At 38.6% G+C, this 13,675-nt stretch overlaps 1 long non-coding RNA gene across 1 annotated transcript; it reads left to right on the plus strand.

Moving 5' to 3' along the window:
• Nucleotides 1-2,370: 2,370 nt before the first annotated feature.
• Nucleotides 2,371-8,774, plus strand: LOC109452755 (uncharacterized). Its single transcript, XR_002138187.3, has 3 exons — nucleotides 2,371-2,486; nucleotides 4,058-4,403; nucleotides 5,316-8,774. It is a non-coding gene; the product is annotated as an uncharacterized LOC109452755 (long non-coding RNA).
• The last annotated feature ends 4,901 nt before the right edge of the window (nucleotides 8,775-13,675 follow it).

Here is a 13,675-nt window from a genome sequence, read left to right on the forward strand (position 1 = left end):
GTTCTCTCTCTAGGACAGGCTTGGGGGTCAGACACATCCATGTTTGGATCTGAGTTTTGCCACTCACTCTTCATGTGATTTTGGGAAAATCATTAACCTTGCCAGGTGGTTCACTTTTCTATAAAATAAGAATATGAGTTGGACCTACCGTATAACTTTGCTACGAAACTTGAACAAGAGAGAATGGCATGCTTTCGCACAGCTTTGACCCCTTCTGGCCCTTAATAAAAGTTAGCTATTATTATCATCATTTTTATTATTCTTATTTGACTGCGAGTGTGAAGTTTTTATTTTAACTTTTGATTTTTTGACAGTTTTATTTCCCCTAAGAGCTAATATTGAGTTCATATTGTAGATTATCTTGTTGGGCATTCTTATTTATAACTCAACACTCTGGGACACTGACAGAGGTTTAAATACACAGAGTGCTCAACAAAAAGTGGTGCATGGGCAGGTGTGTGTGTGTGTGTGTGCGCGCATGTGAGTGATTTCTTGTATTCAATATATCATTAAATTGTACTTATATATGTAAGTGACCAGAAAAATAATAAAAATGGCCTGAAAATGAAAACATAGCTTTTGGAGCACTTCTCATAATGGTCTACTTTGGAAATGTCCATGCATTTCTATAACATACTTTAAGATGCACCTTATTAACTTGTACAAGTCACTGAGCTTCCTGGTGATGATCTCCTCGCATGTGAAATGGGGATAAGACTTACTGATAAATAAGATTCACAAAGTGCCATCCATTCAATGTGTTTATAGGAGCAGCGGTGAACAAGACAGGCATGATTCTGGCCCTCATGAAGCTTACAGTCTAATAGGAATAACCGACCTTGAGTAGTACAATGAGGGTCATACAGGAAGAGTGCAGGGGACAATAGGAGCGGACAACAGGCTAAGGTATCTAGTCTGAGGAAGTGGCACTGGATTTGTATGAATTAAAGGTTATTATGGAAGGAGGATTGGAGAACAGGGTACGAATTGGTGACACAGAGTAATTTACCCATTCATTCATGTATTTATGCAACAGATAACCAACAGCATGGACAAACACCCACCACAATGTCTCGGACTCAGTAGGCCCTCAGTCAAAGTTAAGTCTTTTCCATAAGCCTCACATATCCGTACCCACTACCTCTGCTTTCATCAAGTCTTATCTGAGCTATTCCAATAGCTATCCCCACTTAGCCCATCTGCTGCACAGCTATCAATGTTATCATCCAAAAACATTTGTCTTTTAATGCTCTATAGGACTATTATCTGTCTTTGGAGGATTCGCTGGAGGAAATTTCATCCAACTGTTCCACAGAATCCTAAAAATGAGGTCTGCTTCTTTGTGGGTTGGTTACTGTTGGCCACACTACACCCTGTATTTAGAACCCACACCATGAGAAGGATAGAAGTTTTCTGAGCTTTTTGGTTTGATCTTATAATAGTAAACTGAAATCTGATGTGTTAGGTCTGTCAGGACTGAAAATGCATTTCCAACTTGAAATGTCTGGACTGAAGATTTGAACAGTTTTATAGCCTCGAGACTATTACTTAATGTATAGTTTTGTTTTTTTATTTCCAGTATTTAGCTGCTGTTCTGATGCATAGAAAATGGATTGCTTAAAGCAAGTTGCTTCAAAAGTATGTTTCAGTGGATTTACCAGAGGAATCGCCTCGTATATGATTTTGTTTCTCATTTGCTATCCACCAAATCACTGTTATGCAAAAATTCCCCATACAATTGAAGTCGTGTTTGTGTGTGCATGTGTGTAAAAGAGATCCCCGGTATAGTCTTTCATAATTGTATCCACTTAAATATCTAATTTTAAGAACATAGCCCTTTTCTTTTTGTAGTTGAAAAATTATGGTAATTTGGGGCATGGAGAAGTGAAGCTTCAAAAATATAGGGTTCTTCAAATTTCCAAGTTTTTCATGGAACTTGACCTATGAGATATTATCAGCAAATAAAACATTTAGGAAAAGAACTTTTTTTTTTTCTTCTATCTCTGTTAAGATTCTATTGGTTACAAATGATGGAATACAAATCAAATTGCTTTAAACAAATACAGATTTATTTGTTCACATAGCTGAGCTGTCTAAACTGAATGAAGCTTTTTTCTTTTCTTTCTTTCTCTGTTTCTTACTCCTTTCTCAGAGGCCTAGTAATCATAATGAGGCTTCCAACAGCTTCTGGGGCTGCATCTTTCTAGTTTCTTAATCAGAAGGAAAGAGCAAACGTTTTTCTATCAGCATTCTTAACATACTTTCTGTTGTTGGTTCTGATTGAACCCACTTGGGTCACATGACTACCCTTGAGTGAATCTCTGTGGTCAGGAAAATGCAGTGTGGTGATTGGCTCAGGGCAGTCATGTGCTCCACTCCTGCTGGATACGGAGCTCTATGCAGAGCAGGTGAGCAGAAAATGGAAGAGGAATAGATCCACATATTAAAGCCAAGACTGTTGCTGGGAGGAGGGGAAATGAATGCTGGTGAGACAAACAACTAACACTCCCTTTAGCTTAAAGTCCACTTTTCACCAAGTTTCCATTTAGTGCTTCCTGTCCTTTCACATGTCACCAGTCTCTCTGTCTCTCTCTATCCCTGTCCCTGCCCAGTTCGTGCACCATTCTGAAGCCAGAGACACTTTCCTGGGGGGTGGGGCCGGGGGGGATGGAAAACCTACCCCTATTCCTTCTCTGCTCCCTACAAACAGTTTTTAGCCTTCCATTGCCTACAGAGTGCTGCTCAGTCTAGGATACATGCCCCAAAGATTGTGGCAGCACACTGGAGAACTAAAACAGAATAAACTGGACATGTCTTCCTCAGCTATCACTTTTACCTGAAGATTTTTAAAAAGTATATTAAGTCTATATTATCAAATATAGATATATTATGGAACAGGCTTGCAAAAGTCACATGAATTCAGATAAATCACAAGACTTCAAGTAAATGTTATGCCTTCAAGTTGCATATTTAATGCAATATCCCGTGTTTCTTTGGTGCAGTTTTACTTCCTTACAACATAAAACCCCAAATTCTTAGGTTGGTCCACTAAATTATATGCAATCAGATTCCAATCTCTGTAGCTTCACCTACACTCTTCTCACAAATATCTCCTGCCCTCCTGAACTTTTCACTGTTTTCCAAATGTTTAATATCACTCTCTGTGTTTATTCATATTATGCTCTCTGTCAAAGTTGCCCTTTCCTCTTCCACTTCTACAACAGGAAAACTTTTATTCAGTCTCCAATCCAAGTAGTATTGCTGCACCAAAGCACACCAAAATCAAATATTTTCTTTGTAAAAATGTTCCTGACTCTTTGGCAATGAGCCATCTCTCAATTTTTGAGTCCCAGAATATTTTATTCATGCCACTGTTATAACACAGACTACATTCTATTGAAGTTGGGTTTTGGGGGGACGTGTCTGCCTCTTCTTGTCAGGCTCTGGTCTCAGTGATAACCCCATCTGACACAGGACTGGCAATCAATATATATTGATTGACCATCTAAGGACTGATATCATGCCTCATTTTTATTTGTACTTCCAATGTCTAATAGAAGACTGAAGCAAGTCCCCGAAAATGTACTGAATAAATTAATACCAAATGTAAAGATTTCATACCAGATCCTAAATATACCTTGCGCTTCTTTCCTGAAATGAAGGGAATTGGAAAAGATGTAGATCAGAGAAAAATGAGTGGCAATTACAAAAGGGCAAGCTCTTGGGTAATATCAGGAGCCAAGGACAACCACTCACGGGGCCCTTCTCTCTGAGCAACCCAAGTAATGGAGCCAATTCCTAACCGGGAGAGAGGACAGCTGGAGGGCAGTGGCTCAGTGTTAGTGCAGATGCCTTTGGCTTCAGTCACAGCAAACCTCAACTTACCAATTAAGCAATAAAGAGTATTTAAGTAGGAGGTTAAGTAGAGTACAGATACCACGGTTGGTGTCTAGGTTACTTCCATCTGTCTTTTCTGCCAACTCAAGCATCTCTGCTTTGTCTTTGGCTTATTCTCTTCCTGGTTGCAAGATAACTTCCAGAGTTTTCTATCATGCAGGCATGATGATGTCCAGTGGAAGAAGAGGACTATCTCTTCTTCATGACTCTTTTAATAAATAATAAGCTGTTCCCAGATTTCTCCACACATCTCACTGGATAGAATTGAGCCTCATGCTCATACCCAGAGGGATGGACCTCCAGGATCAGCTAAACCCACTCACTTTGGAATTGGGAATCAGCGCCAATACAGGACGTGTGAACATCTGCACAGAAATTGGATTTCGGTTGCAAAGAAAAAAGAGAATTTATTGTAGGGCAGATGACTAACATGGATTTCTATAGACTCTCTCATCATAGCTGGTGGAGAATAATTTTTGGAGCAATGAAAGTGTTGCAGCCCAAAGGTTAGGTGAGATCCTGCTGCAAGGGATTTCCAGTTTAGAAAGGCAGTTATCCACGTTTAAAAATTCATGTCTTAATGCTCTGTGGAAAAATTATGATATGAAAGTTTATGTATTTGATAATTATAACTGTACAGATTTTTAAAATTTGCCTAGGAAAAAGGATTTAAAATAAATAGTCCAAAATGGAAGTTATTTGGGGTGGTTTGATGTAGTGATTTTTTTTTTTCTTTTACAGGTTTTCAAAGCTTTGTAATGTGATTATATTACTTTATACTGCTATATATATTATATAAAATAAAATAAAAACAAAGAGAAATTTTACACACACACACACGGGGTGCTAACAAATGTATACACATTTTAAGAAAGAAAAGAACTACTAAAATTGTAATACTCAATATGTACTGATAACAAAAGTTGAATACAAGTCGTGTGCGTGTGTGTGTGTGTGTGTGGCATAATCTTATTATCTTTCTCTTTGTCTCCTTATAATTTAACCCCTTTGAACAGAATAAAGTTTTTATATTCTGGTGTCAGAATGTAGTCTCAGAAGCAGGCAGTTTTTAAAAGATTTTGTTTCCAAGTTACTCAGACTTCAGACACTGCCTCTCACCCGTCTTCTAATAATGGCAATGTGTTTCCTTCTCATACAGCTCTTTTAAAAATGACTATATCCCAGTATAAAATGTGACCCAAGACTTTCTTCTACTGTACTTTAAAAAATCTTCTGAAACCCTATAATTACAGCCTTGGATGCTGATGCTGACTTACGGTCAATGTCTATCTAAATCTGTGACATATTTCAATGTAACTTTTGTTGGTTGTGTAAGGTTTTATCTGGAGCAAAGAAAATGGTTATTATTTTTCTTTCATTTTGTTTTTTCTGATTGCATTTGTTTTCTTCTTTTCTAGGTCTGAGCCATGCTTTCCTTTTTCTGAGCTCCTCCCTCATGTCTGTGTGTCCACCGCGTCCACTGTATGGCAGGATTCACTAGTGGATTCCTCACCACGGTCATGTTACATACTTCTCATCATTTCCTTCTATAACATCTAGAATCCTGCTAGAGCTTAAAGGGAGAAAACATCTCTTCAAATGTGACCAGAAGAGTTCACCAGCCAATATAAAGGACTCTCCCACTTGAGAAAAAAATCTACATCCTGGGCTTATTCTTCACTCTCAGGGATATCTGTGTCTTAACTGAACCAAAAGAGATTATTTAAATTTCTTTATCTATGGCAAATTAAATAGGGAAGTGAGGGAATGGTCGTTAAGTTGATTTTCCGTCATATTTTTGGCTTTGGAAACTTAGCTTCCTTCCACCTCAGGGAGGAAGCTTGTGGGTCTACCATTATTTCACGCATGTTAGGCAGTCAGAGATGGTTCAAGTTTGAAAGCAACTGCTCATATAGACCTGACTGCATTAGGTCTCCAGGACACCAATCTCTCTTGGATCTTGTCTTACTCTACTGGCCACTCCTAACAAGTCTCTTTCGCTGGTTCCCCTTCATGTTCCTAACCTCTGAATATTGAAGTACCTGAGATTTTAGTCCTTGGATCGCTCCTGTACTGTATCTACATGACATTCCCTCTCTGATCTCAGCCTCTCCCTTGGCCTTAAATACCACCTGAAAGCAGATGTTCCCAAATTTCTGTCTCTAGCCTGAACCACTCATGTAAACTCCAGACATCTTCTCTTAGATGTCAAATAGACATCTAAACTTTCACAGGTCCCAAACTGAACTCTTGATTTTCCACCCTAAATGTATTTTCCCTGTAATTCTCCATCTCAATAAAAGACGAATTCACTCTTCCAGTTGTTGAAGCAAAGCCTGGAGTCATCTTGAATCTTCTCTATCACATTCGACATCCAGTCCATTAGTGAATCCTTTTTCTCTCTACCTTTAATGTCTATTCATAATCTATCACTTCTTACTACCTCCACCATCACCTTCGGGCAAGCCACATCATCTCTTTTCTAGAATATCAGAATAGGCCCCAACAGGTCTCTCTGATTTTCTTCATCTTCTATAGTATATTCTCCACAACAAAAACTATCCTTTTAAAATGTAAGTCAGATCATGTCACCTTTTTGTCTATAACCCTTGAGAACATCCCATCTCACTCATGAAAATAAACTCCAACATCCTTATCATTGCACATGGCCTAGAAAGCCCCAGGGGAGCTTTGTTCCCCTGCTGCTATTCTTATTCTGCCAGTCCCCTCCTCTTTTACCCCACTCCAGTCAGGCAGGGGTGACTTCTCCATTGGGCAGTAGGCACAGTGCCAAAGGCCTACAAAACTTTTATGACAAAAACTTTTAATTACTTTTAAAAACAGAAGAAAAAAATTTTAGGTTAAAGACAATATTTTAACATATTAATATATTTGTCTTTATACCAACATAGCTATAAAATGTAATTTTTAGTATTTTTTTTTTAATATATAAAGGAAGGAACTCACAAAGAAGTGTCTAGGGCCCATGAAAATCCTCATGTGTGACCCTGGGGAAAGTCTAGGCTGAATGCAGACTGAGTTGGGAAAGTCTTACTATTTCACAATGTGGGAAAGCTAAGGAGTTGTTCCCTCCTATTTGGTTTTGCATCTCCTATTGGATCCCATTTGTCATTGTTCAGTGATTGCTTTTCTACCTTGCTCTCAGCACTTTCTCATATGAGTTCAGAACCCCATTTCACACATTGACAACCTGTTATCAACTGAAGGTAATCCAACCTTTAGGACTTGAGACAGTGCCACCCACACTTTCCTTAATTAAGTACTTCTACTGGTCTCCTGGGTGCAGTGAGGAAAAACAAAAGGAAATCACCCTAAAGGAACCAAAGGGCAAGACCATCAGACTTGGAGCTCAGCCTACTTGATTGCCTATCTAGCTGTTAAAAGAAAATAGTCCTTGCTATGATGTATGCCCAAATTCCTTTAATTAAAAAAACAGACTTTATATTTTCAATCTCAACATTTATATGACTGTTTTTGGTCTTTCCTTTTATAAAGCTTTTCTATCCTCTTGTATCTCAATGAAGGTGAAAGGTTTACCTTTAATTTTCTCCTCCAATAATTACAGCTTTGAAATATGCATAAGTTAGAGCTTATTGCTGTTATTGCCTGGAAATTACCTATAAACCTAGCCTGACAAGTACCTTTACAAGAGATCAGAGAAATGGCTAAAATACCCTCTCTGGCATTAGCTAAGAAGAAACATTTTGGTAGGGAGTTCTAAGAGCATTCATAAATTGGTTTCGGGAAATCAGTCTCGTTTGCAATATCCATATATGACCATGCACCCATGGTCCATAGTCTCAAAGCAATCCTAACTTAAGCTTTTACTTCCATTGTTGATTTTCTGTAAAAATAGGCTCTTTCTAGAACATTTTTATTCCTGGTTTACTTGCTTTTCCATCCATTGCAGTGTTTTGGAATGGATTACAGAAAGATACTTGGATACTCTGCACAGAAAGCCATTACAAACAGAATATCAATTCCTGGAAAATGTTCCTATCTGGATGCGCATGAATGAAATAATTGAACTCTCAAAGCTCTTTTCATGTCTTTAATTCGATGAAGCAATTCATAAAGCGGCACTTTTATATTTCATAGCTCATTTACATGTTTGCCTTTCCTAGTGTTCCCTTTCTGACCAAGTTTCCTCCTAACTAATACCAGTTCAAATTGGTGAGACTTCAAACAAGTGGTTTCCCAACCCTGACTGCACAACACAATCATCCGAGGAGCTTTAGAAAAAGTGCTGATGACCTGGCCCCGCCCTAGAGACTCTGATTCAGTGTATTTTAAGTATATATGCACAGCTTGGTTATTTGGTTACCATGTCATCAAAGCAGATTAAAAAGTAAGGAAAAAGCCATTTTTCCTTCTGCCTATCTGTCTTGAAGCTAACCAATTATGTTTTTACCCCCACCCCAAATGGGACCACAGACATTTTCATTTTCTAGTAAGTAAAGCAGATTAACTCTCAAGAGGTAGTTGACCCTTAAACAGCATGGATGGCAATGCACACGAAGACGGCTGGTTAGGTCTGCATGCCCTTCACATAAATGATCATACCTACTTTGGGTCCCAAAATAAATATTTGTTAATATTGCCGCATTCTGGACTGTCTAAACATGCATTATATCAGCTTGTCTGTGTATCCTAATGTAATAGCATGAAAGCTTCCAGCAGCTTATTGGTTGTTTTTTCCCTAGACATTAATTCTTCATTACATGAATTCTACCTCTGAAAAATTGTATCAGTAAGAGGTTGCAAGATGTAACTGACCAGCCCAGTATCTCTCACAAAGACCCCAATCTTTGTTTTCCACAGAGATATTAGCTAAACCTGACCCTGTGTTGCTGGTGTCTTCCTGCTCTCCAACAATAAAGGTTTCCTGTGCCCTGCTGCCATTTCCCAGGACTTCTCAGAGTCACTGATTGTTGTCTTTTTCTCGGTTCTCGTAAAGAGGTAGCTGGGGCAGAGGGATGAGTGGGACGCTCCTTTCCACCTCCCTCACGTTCTTTTTCAGTCCTGCTAATGGGAGGGATGAAAGCAGCCCCACTGGAAACTTTTTGCCCCCAAACCCTTCTAGGTCCAAGGCTGGGAAAGCAGGGTTCAACATCACTAACCCCTGTCTGTGCCACCTCTGGTCAAACCTTTTGTTCCTGGTTTCAACACAGTGCTGGAGCGTAATCTGTTTTATCTAAATAAGGACATTTTTAGACATGGTTTAGGTGGGGAGGAGACATGGTTAAGACATGGGGAAGAGAGGGGGTGAAATGGAGTAAGAAACCTCTGTAAAATCTATGAATCAAGATTATAAAATTATACCACAGCATTTTTCTCCTCTTGGCACTCTTCTCCCAATTGGTATAAAATAAGTAACAACACCCTCCTTTGTAGCCTCTCTCTGTGTGCAGCCCTTGGTTTGTGAGAGGAAGCTTAACCCTCTATGAGGTAAATGCCAGGAATTTAAGGATGATTTACCAGAAGTCGGGCAGGAAGCTGACATGTGGTGCATGTTTGTAAAGGAAGACGTACAGGGCCAAGGCATTTGATGTCACTGTGAGAAGCCACAGCGACCTTTGATATAGAAACAGGACAGGTAGTACTATTATTCCAATATCACACTTTCAAATGAAAAATTGAATCTTACATCTGACAACTCCCATACCCCTCATGGCAAAATAAAGAGTCTACCTTGGGTTACTACAGAACCACTAACTTTTGGAAATGCTGAAGAAGCAGCCCAGCCCACCCTTTCTGTCTGTTTCACTCGAAAGCACAGATAGGCTGAGTAGTTTTCTTATGGTCACCCAGTGACACAGGCTTAGAACCAAGCATCTTTTTTCATTTTAGTATTAATTCATTCCCCCACACTACTCCTTTTTCTGGGAAATAGACACTTTAAACTGTAAGCTACTAGAAGACAGAAACTGTGTGTTTTAACCTGAGTGGTAAAATGCCCAACTCAAAGCAATGGAAAATACCCACCTAGGAGACAAGAGCCCTGAAATCTTGGTTTGACTGCCCTCGCAAGTCACTTGGCAAAATGAAGGCATTGGATTAAATGAAATCTTAAGCCTTTTTTGCTCTTTGTGCACTGAAGAAATAGTCACCAGTGAACGTGAACTGCCATTTGTCATTGTTCACCTTTCATGAACCTCCCCATCGTGGCAGCACCACTCCCCACTTCCCTCTGCCCTGCACAGCACACCCTGCTCTGCTCTGACAGACCCCTCCCCAGCCCAGAAACTATACTCAGCCCTGTTTTCATTGCCTCTTTTCAAGGCTATGTGACTTGATCACTGCTGTGTGTTTTAGTTATGTTTTCTCACTCTTGGGAGATCAAAACAATTGTCATCTTCTATATTTACATTCAGAAACCCTAGCAATGATGTATAGATCTAGAGAAAGTGGTGTTCTTCTTGAGGGAAGGGATAAAAACGGTACTGTTGTATTTCCCCATCCATGTTTTCAGAGCCCTTGAAAGAGCAGCGTGCTTGTTATTTAAAAGGTTATGATATTCAGAGAGAAAAAAATATCGGCAGGGTACAGTAGCTGCACTGGTTTTTTTTTTTTTTTTGGTGTTTTTTTTTTTGCTCCAAAGGCAGGAAATAGCTTGGCCAACCTGAAAATAAAATATGCTTCTCCTAAGCAGCTAAGCTTGTTAGACTCCCAGTCTGGTGGCAGAAACAGAATTGCGTACATAACGTGGACACGCCAGTGCTTGTTCTTTTTCCAGATATTTAAAAAAATCTTTCTCCTATTTTTAATTCCACAAAATGATTCCAAAATACAAAAAAAAAGATTTTGCTCCAATGTTTAAACCACCTTTGTTTCTCAGATTCTTTTCCCCCAGCAGACATTACCCAATACACTCTCAGGGAAAGGAAAACTCTCAGTCCATCAACTTTCTGATGTCTCAGGAACCCACGTTTTCCAGAAAAGATTCTAAATGGGTCACTTCCCTCTTCTGGCCTCACAACAAATGCCATACCCATGCTTGTCCCTTACCATATTTTCAGAATTAAATGACCAACTCAATTCTGTGAGACCCTGACTATATCCAGTTAAGCTCACAGTTGGAACTTAAAAGCAGTGGTCGTCCCCCCCCCCCCCCCCCGCCCCCCAAAGGCTAGTTTTTAATCCCTACCTCCACCCTTCCTCCCTTTTCCTTTTCCCTCTCCTTCTTTCAATAGGGCTGTGTTATGAAGGGCCCGGCCACACACAGAGAATATTACAGAAATAAAACCTGGAAAAGAGCAAACAGTTATGAAATATTAAACTTAAACTTCTCTTTATTTTGCTCCCTGAATTCTCCTCCTCCTCCAAGAAAACATGGACCTCAACAGATTTGTGGTTCATGTTATCTTCAGCTGTAAAAGCCAGCTGAACCAACAGAGAAGGCTTCTCTGCTTCCTGCTGCCTAGAGGTTTCAAAAGGAGCTACTGTAAAGAAACAGTTCCCTCTTTGCCCTTATGGACAACTTTCTTAGAGGAAACAGATTAAACGAGAATCAGCCAGATAAAGAACTCTGTACATTACAGAGCTCGGCATAAATGAAATCTATCAGTACCACAAGTTCTTCCATGCCAATTAAAGAGAGGACGGGCAAGAATAGGAAAAAAAGATCTTAGCTCCAGAATACTACACTCTGCTTTTTCAGTTGTGATTTTTTTTTAAAAAGAAGAAAGTCCAAGATTCCATCCCTTTCTTCAGTCAAACCCCAACCTATAAACTTCAGTGGGAAATTGGCCCCAGGACAGATTGATTGCCACATCAGACATTGATTCAGTTAAAATGCAGCCCATCTCAAGGTGTCACCCATTAATTTATTGACTGCAAATAGGAATTTTGCCTAAGGCCAGAACTCACAATTGGTCCCAGTTGACCTGAAATGGATTTCCACAAGTGGCTGGGGAAAGGGGGTCTCTCTCCTTAGGATGTCTCTCCTCTGGTTCACTCTCTTTCTTTATTCCTTTTCCTGCGTCATTACATTAATAACAAAGCACTCAAAGAGCTTCATTAGTCAATGGCATAGAACAGATGCTCAAAGGATTTGCATCTGGATTGATCCTGAGACGGCCAGCATAGACTATGTAACGACTATACTTTCCAATTTTGACACCATTCCCTTTTCTTTCTTTCCCATCTCATGTATTCATTAAACGTTCATTTAGTATAATGAAAAAAAAGGACAATATTCTTACTGTGTGGCGCTTCGTATTATGATGGAAGTCTTGGTTTAATCCATGTTTTCAAGCTACAAAAGAAAGAAAAATATTAAAATAGTATTTTGAAGGGTGATACCATACATAACATTTTTAATCTACAGTTAATCATAGAGACTGGAAAACTGATTGTCATTTTATGAAGCTGGGAAATGGGCTAATGTTTTGCTAAGATTTAAGAGTAACTCTTCCCTTCCCTCCAATTTTGAGGCAATTTTTCAGACCCTCTGTGGCATGTAGCTGAATTCAAGTTGCTCCAATGAGACCTGGAGACCCAGAGACTATCAACCAAATTATTTCTACCTTAGAGAAACAAAAAAATCACATATGTGCACAAGAGGTATGTATAAGGATGGTCTTTGCAGCATTTGTTTCCAGGAGTTAAACAACAATCTGGAAGCCACATAATTGTAAATCTTAGGGGAATGGCTAAATAAACTATGACTTATCTATGCCACAGAACACTATAAAACTGTTAAAAAGAATGAAGTGGAACTTATGTACTAATAAGGACACTTCTCCAAGACATAGCAATAATAATAATAATAATAATAACCACAGGGAACTTTTATACATTAATGGTGGGAATGTAAAATGGTGTAGCCACTATGGAAAACTATATGGAGGTTCCTCAAAAACTTAAAAATAAATCTACCATAGGATCCAGCAATTCTACTTCTGGGTATATACTCAAAGGAAATGAAAACAGGATTTTGATGAGATATATGCACCCTCATGTTTATTGCAGCATTATTCACAATAGTCATGATATGGAAACAACACAAATGCCCATCAATGGATGGATGGGGAAAAAACGTTGTGGTACATATACACAATGAAATATTATTTAGTCATGAGAAAGGAGATTACCCTTCCATTTGTAACAATATGGATAAACCTTGACCACATTATGCTAAGCGAGATAAGTCAGACGGAAAAAGACAAGTAGTGTATGATATCACCTATACGAGGCACCTAAAAAAGTTAAACTTGTAAAACATTGAATAAAATGGTGGTTACCAGGGGATAAGGGATGAGGGGGAAGGGACAAGAGTGCTGATGTCTAAGGGCATAAACTTGTAACAAGTACTAAATAAGCCGTAGAGATACAATGCACAGTATTATAAATTTAGACAAAAATATTATATTTTAATTATGTAATGTGATAAATACCACTACATTGTCAATCCTTATAATATATCAATGTATCAAAGTAACATGCTATACACCTTAAACATGCAGTTTTTCATGTTAAAATTATTCAACAAAAAAGTTAATAAAAACCCACACAATATATATTAAAAACACACTTAAACACATAAAATTTTACTTTATAGTTTCAACCCAGAAGAACTTTTGTAAAAGAAACATGATAAACTAATAAAAGACTCCCTTGGGAGAAGCTGGGGAAGATTTGGGATTAAGAATGGTGGTGAAAGGGGAGTTTAACCTCATATGTAATATTTTCATTTTTTTTTTTTTACAAAGAAACTGTACTCATATGTTATCTATACAATTTATAGATCTAAGTC

The sequence above is a fragment of the Rhinolophus sinicus genome, chromosome 1 (genome assembly GCF_057876585.1).
Source record: "Rhinolophus sinicus isolate RSI-liver-muscle chromosome 1, RSI-T2T, whole genome shotgun sequence".
NCBI lineage: Eukaryota > Metazoa > Chordata > Mammalia > Chiroptera > Rhinolophidae > Rhinolophus > Rhinolophus sinicus.